The sequence below is a fragment of the Rhinatrema bivittatum genome, chromosome 2 (genome assembly GCF_901001135.1).
Source record: "Rhinatrema bivittatum chromosome 2, aRhiBiv1.1, whole genome shotgun sequence".
Lineage (NCBI taxonomy): Eukaryota > Metazoa > Chordata > Amphibia > Gymnophiona > Rhinatrematidae > Rhinatrema > Rhinatrema bivittatum.
Window position 1 is genome coordinate 246,585,854 of NC_042616.1, and position 6,000 is coordinate 246,591,853.

Genomic DNA, 6,000 nt, shown 5'->3' on the forward strand with positions numbered 1-6,000 from the left:
CACGATCTTGGACCACCACTACCAGTTCCGGGCACTACCATTCGGGTTAGCCACGGCACCCCGGACGTTCACCAAAATCATGGTGTTAGTGGCAGCAACACCTTAGGAAGGTAGGAATCCTCGTACACCCTTATCTGGACGATTGGCTGATCAGGGAGAAATCCCCAGAGGAAAGTCACCAGACACCCAACAGAGTCAAAACTCTATTGGAGAGCCTCTGTTGGGTGGTCAACACAAACAAGAGCTGTCTGCAACCCTCCCAATCTCTAGAATACCTGGGAGTTCGGTTTGACATCAAACAAGACGAGGTCATCCTGACATCAACAAGGAGATCAAAACTGATGACCCAGTTGCGAACCATATTTCAGCGAGCTTCGTCCCACAGCATGGGGCTACCTCCAAGTCCTCGGCCTCATGGCATCCATACTGGAAGTAGTCCCATGGGCAAGAGCTCACATGAGACTCCTACAGCGCTCCCTATCATCAAGATGGAATCCGCTGTCCCAGAACTACAGTGAGTCTTCAGCTCCCGGACAAAGTTCGGACCAAACTAAGATGATGGCTACAAGAAGGCCATCTGAGCCAGAGAGTGAGGCTATCCTCACCGACCTGGATTCTGCTCACCATGGATGCCAGCCTATGAGGATGGGGAGCACACTGCCAGGAGCTAACCGCCCTGGGGCAATGGAACAAAGAAGTGTTGGGATGGAACATCAATCGCCTAGAAGCCCAGGCAGTCAGACTAGCCTGCCTATGGTTCAGTCACAGACTCCGAGACAAATCAGTCAGTCATGTCAGACAACGCCACAACAGTGGCCTACATCAACCGTCAGGGAGGAGCCAGAAGCCAACAGGTGTCTCTTGAAATAGATCCCCTAATGTCATGGGCGGAAGCGAACCTTCAAGAGATCTCGGCCTTCCACATTGCGGGGAAAGACATTGTCGCTGCGGATTACCTCAGCAGAGAAAGTCTAGACCCAGAAGAATGGAGACTGTCGACCACAGCATTCCAGTTAATAGTAAGCCGTTGGGGAACACCAACCATGGACCTCCTGGCAAACTGATCCAACGCCCAAGTGCCCAGCTTCTTCAGCCACAGACAGGAACCTCATTCCCAGGGAATCGATGCCCTGGCCACAGGAAACTATTATATACCTTCCCACCGTGGCCCCTATTGGGCGCAATCATCCGCAAGATAGAACACCACAATGGACCAGTACTTCTAGTGGCCCCGGACTGGCCAAGAAGGCTGTGGTATGCAGACATGCGAAGGCTACTGACAGGGAGCCCTCTCCCGCTACCACCACAGAAGGATCTGCTCCAACAAGGGCCGATCCTCCACGAGGGTCCGGCTCAATTTTATCTTACGGCCTGGCCATTGAGAGGACTCGCCTGAAGAGCGGATACTTGGGGGCAGTAATTGACAACCCTGCTCTGAGTACGCAAGTTCTCCACGTCCCTAACATACATAAGGATTTGGAGAGTATTCGAAGCCTGGTGTGAGGTCCGCGACATCATCCCACGCTCAGTCAAAATTCCCACGATTTTGGAATTCCTACAGAAGGGATAGTCTCTCAACTCCATCGAGGTGGCGAAGTGAATACCTCGCTCTTGGATATGTCGCCCGAGAATTCCATGAATGACGGCAGCCATGGGTGGGATGCTGAGTCCATCTGTCTACACTAAGGAAAACGAAATCATCAGGTAAGTAGTTTCTCCATTTCCTAGCGTGTAGCAGATGGACTCAGGACCAATGGGATGTATAAAAGCTACTCCCGAAATGGGTGGGAGGCTGCCCATGGTCCACTTGGTACTGCCCTTGCAAATGCTGTGTCCTCTAGCCTGAACATCCAGGCGGTAGAACCTGGAGAAGGTGTGGATGGAGGACCATGTCACTGCCGACAGATCTCGGTGGGTGACAGCATCTTGGTTTCCACCCAGGATACTGCCTGGGCTCTAGTGGAATGGGCCTTGACTTGCAAGGGTGGTGGCTTGCCTGCTTCTATATAGGCCGCCTTGATAACTTCTTTGATCCAGTGGGCCGGGATGTACCGGTGGATCCGGTGGCAGGAGGTGTGGGTCAGGGGGATGATCTGCAGGGAATCGCGATTTCCCCACCCCCTTCCCCCCCCCCCCCCCCAAGAGGGATAACCCGAAGATAGTTACTGTTTAGGAAGGAGGAGCTAGATGCCTTACTTCCTCTGGCTTTTCAGGTGCTTGGGGTTAAAATTCCCCAGGTGGACTTTGATTTGGAGGATATGGATCTGGTCCTGGATGGGGTCCCTCGGAGGCCGTGAGGAAGCAGAGTGGGGAATTCTGGTTTAAAGGTGGGAAGGGCCAAGGTGAAGTTTTATCCATTTCCTGAACAAGATGGAGCTTTTTGCTCTTCCTAAAATTGATGCTGCGTTACAAAAAGGGCAACCATCTCTGTGGTAGGGTCCACGGCTTTGAAGGACGTGCAGGATCGTAAATTGGAAGTAAATCTCGAGGATTTGGTAGGTCTGTGCTCTGGGTTTGCGTGCTGCTATTTGTATTAGTTTTATGCAGCATGCTTGTCTGTGCTGGGTGCAACAGGTTCAAGGCGGTAGTGGTTTACGGCACATATGCTCTGATTTGGTTCGTACATCTCATATTATGGTGTCTGCAGTTTCCACCAAAAGGTTGCTCTGGCTGCATAACTGGTCGGTGGATGTCTCCTCCAAGTCAGTTAGGCTCACTGCCTTTTAAGGGTTGGCTCTTATTTGCTCTGTGGACCTCAAGCATTTGATGCAGTCTCTGGGGGGACAGTAAGGTCCTCAGGTTACCGGAGGATAAGCTGAAGGGCAAGAGATTTTTTTCAGGTGCATTCCCGTTTTCGGGCTGATAGGAGGACTCGTCCTTAAAGAGCTACGCCAGGTCCACACAGGCAGATTTCTCTTCGGGAACAGTCCTGGAGTCAGTCCTTTTGGGGTGCCCAAAGATCATTCTGGGGTGCCACCAGTGGTAGTGCATCCAGAGTTAAGTCCTCGCAGTGAGGCGAGGCTGGTCCACGCCATCGTTCCTATTATAGGAGGTCGCCTGGCATGGTTTTACAAGGAGTGGGCCAGGATTACTCAGGACCTGTGGATTCTCGGTCTGGTAAAGGATGGCTACGATTTAGAATTTGCTCGTCCTGACCGTGACTTATTTTAGTTTCCCCTTGCGGCTCCTTAGACAAACAGGTGGTGGTTTGGGAAATGCTGGATCTTCTGCGATGGTTGGGGGCAGTGATTCTGGTTCCCTGCCAGGAGATTCGCATGGGAAGATATTCCATTTACTTTGTGGTTCCAAAGAAAGAAGGCACTTTTCAGCTGATTCTCAATTTTAAAAAAGGTAAATGCAGCACTCAAGGTTCCGCGTTTGCGGATGGAAACCCTTAAGGTCAGCGATAGCGGCAATTCGCAAGGGAGAGTTTCTGGCATCTCTCGATCTAATGGAAGCGTATCTTTCCATTCCAATTCATCCAGACTCTGTGTTTTCTGTGCTTCATGATTCTGGGACATTTTCAGTTTCAGGCCCTTCCTTTTAGGTTGGACATGGCACCATGTACCTTCACCAAGGAAATGGTGGTGGTGGTGGCAGCAGCTCTTTGTCAAAGGGTTCTGGTGCATTCTTATCTGGATGACTGACTTATCAGAGTGAAGTTGGAGAATCTTTGTCAATTGGTTCAGAAGGTTCTCTGCATTCTCCAGTCGCTCTGTTTTGGTGGTAAATGTGACAAAGATTCATCTGTTGCCGACGCAGTCCTTGGAGTATTTGGGAGCTCAGTTCGACACTCTAGTGGCAAAGTATCAGAGGCGCATATTTTGAAACTGCAAGGCAGGTTTGGCACTTGTTGCGATTACCAATGCCCAAGGTCTGGGATTATTTGCAAATTCTGGGCTCTATGGCTTCAACTATGGATTTGGTTCCGTGGGCATCTGCGCATATGAGACCGCTGCAGGAGGGCTCTTTTGGAACCCAGTCTCAGAGGAATTTCAGCTTCCATTGCCACTTGAAGGGTTCACAAGAGAGCCTCTCCTGGTGGCTTCTGATTTCCAATCTCATTCAGGGTGTGGACCTTGAAGTCCCAGATTGGATGGTAGTTACCACCAATGCCAGTCTCTCTGGTTGGGGAGCAGTTTGTCAACATCAGTTGGCTCAGAGTGGCTGGTCCACGAAAGAGTCTGCATGGTCTATCAATCATTTGCAGACCAAAGCGGTCCGCTTAGTATTACAGAAATCTTAGTCAGAGGTTGATCAGTGAGGATTCTCTCGGACAATGCGGTGGCTTATCAGTTGGCAGGGCGGAACCAATAGTCTAGCAGTGTTGCGGGAGGCTCTAGTTGATTGTTTGGGCAGAACACCTGGAGCAAATAGTGGTCACATCACCAGAGTCAAAAGTTGAAGTGGATTACTTGAGTCGCACAGTGTTAGATCCAGGCGAGTGGGAATTGTTGGAGTCCGCGATGCAGTTCATTCGTGAAAGGTAGGGCTCTCCCCACATGGACTTAATGGCAACTCATCAGAATGCCAGTTTTTCACTCTGAGAAGAGAGCACGAGGCCGAGGGCATCAATACTCTGGTACTGCCTTGGCCTTGGAAGGTTCCAATTTCTTTCCTCCCTGGTCACTTATAGGCAAGGTGTTTGCTCCTGGGGGCATTCTGCACACAAAAACTTAAAATTCTGCAAACTTTATATTGGTCAAAATAATTTATATGACAGTCTTTTTAATTACATTTTAATACAGAAAAAAGTTATTACTTAAAGGTGCAGAATTTCCCTAGAAATTCACTGTAAGAGTTACCCTTCCACTCATTCTCCCTATTCCCTTGGCCACTTTGCCCTCTCAGGCCCCAACTCTTCCACCTGCCAATATCTCACCTCCATCTCTAGCCTAGCGTATCTGTGCCAATGGCTGGCCCCTGTCCCATGGTAGGAGCACTGGATGGCAGGCACCATCTTTAAAAATGGTGCGGGCATGGCCGGCACCATCTTTAAAGATGGCGCCGGCCATCCAGTGCTCCTACCATGTGACAGGGGCCAGCCAATGGCACAGATACCCTGTCACATGGTAAGGGCAAAGGGCCATCGGTGCCAATTTTATTAGTGGCAGCCGACGGCCCGAGAGCGGGAGATCGCTCCCAGCGCCCCCACTGGACCACCAGGTAATTTTAAAACGTTTTTGGGGGGTGGGGGAGGCTAAGGGGTCAGTTTTAAAGGGTCGGGTGTTTTTTTTTTTTTTTTTTATCAGGCCATCGGCGCCATTTTTATTAGTGGCAGCCGACTGCCCGAGAGCGGGCGATCGGTCCCGGGGCTTCCACTGGACCACCAGGTGATTTTAAAATGGTTTGGGAGGGTGGGGGAAGGTAAGGGATTATTTTAAAGGATCGGGGTGGGTTTAGGGGTTGTTTTGGTGTGCCGGTTTTCCTGCCCTCCCCCCAAATAACTCCCGTTAGTGGACACAAACCCGATTAACGATTTTTCACGATAAATCGGGGGAATTTCTATTGTATTGCACTCTTTAACGATTTTTGACGATTTAAAAAACATCGGACGATATTTTAAATTGTCAAAACGATTCACGTCCCTATTCTGCAGTAGTATATAATTCCCCCAGCACTAGGTGTTGCATAGAATAGAAAAAGCATCAGGGCGAAGTGGTCCTGGTGTTTCCAAAATGGCCTCAATGTCTATGGTTCGCAGATCTAAGCAACATGGCCGTGGATGGTCCAAATCGCTTCAGTCACCTGGCAGCTCTTCTTCGTCAGGGGCCCATATTTTCAGACCAATCTGCTTACTTTTGTCTAGCGGCATGGCTTTTGAGAGGCAGCGATTTGAGACGTAAGGGTTATCCTGAGGCAGTTGTTGCAGGCTAGGAGAAAGTCTAATATTTCATATGTGTGGATCTGGAAGTTTTTTAGTACTGGTGTCTTCAGCTAACTGTCGGGCTGATGCAGTATGGTGTGCTCGGCCAAGTGCACCATTATCCCCTGTTTGGC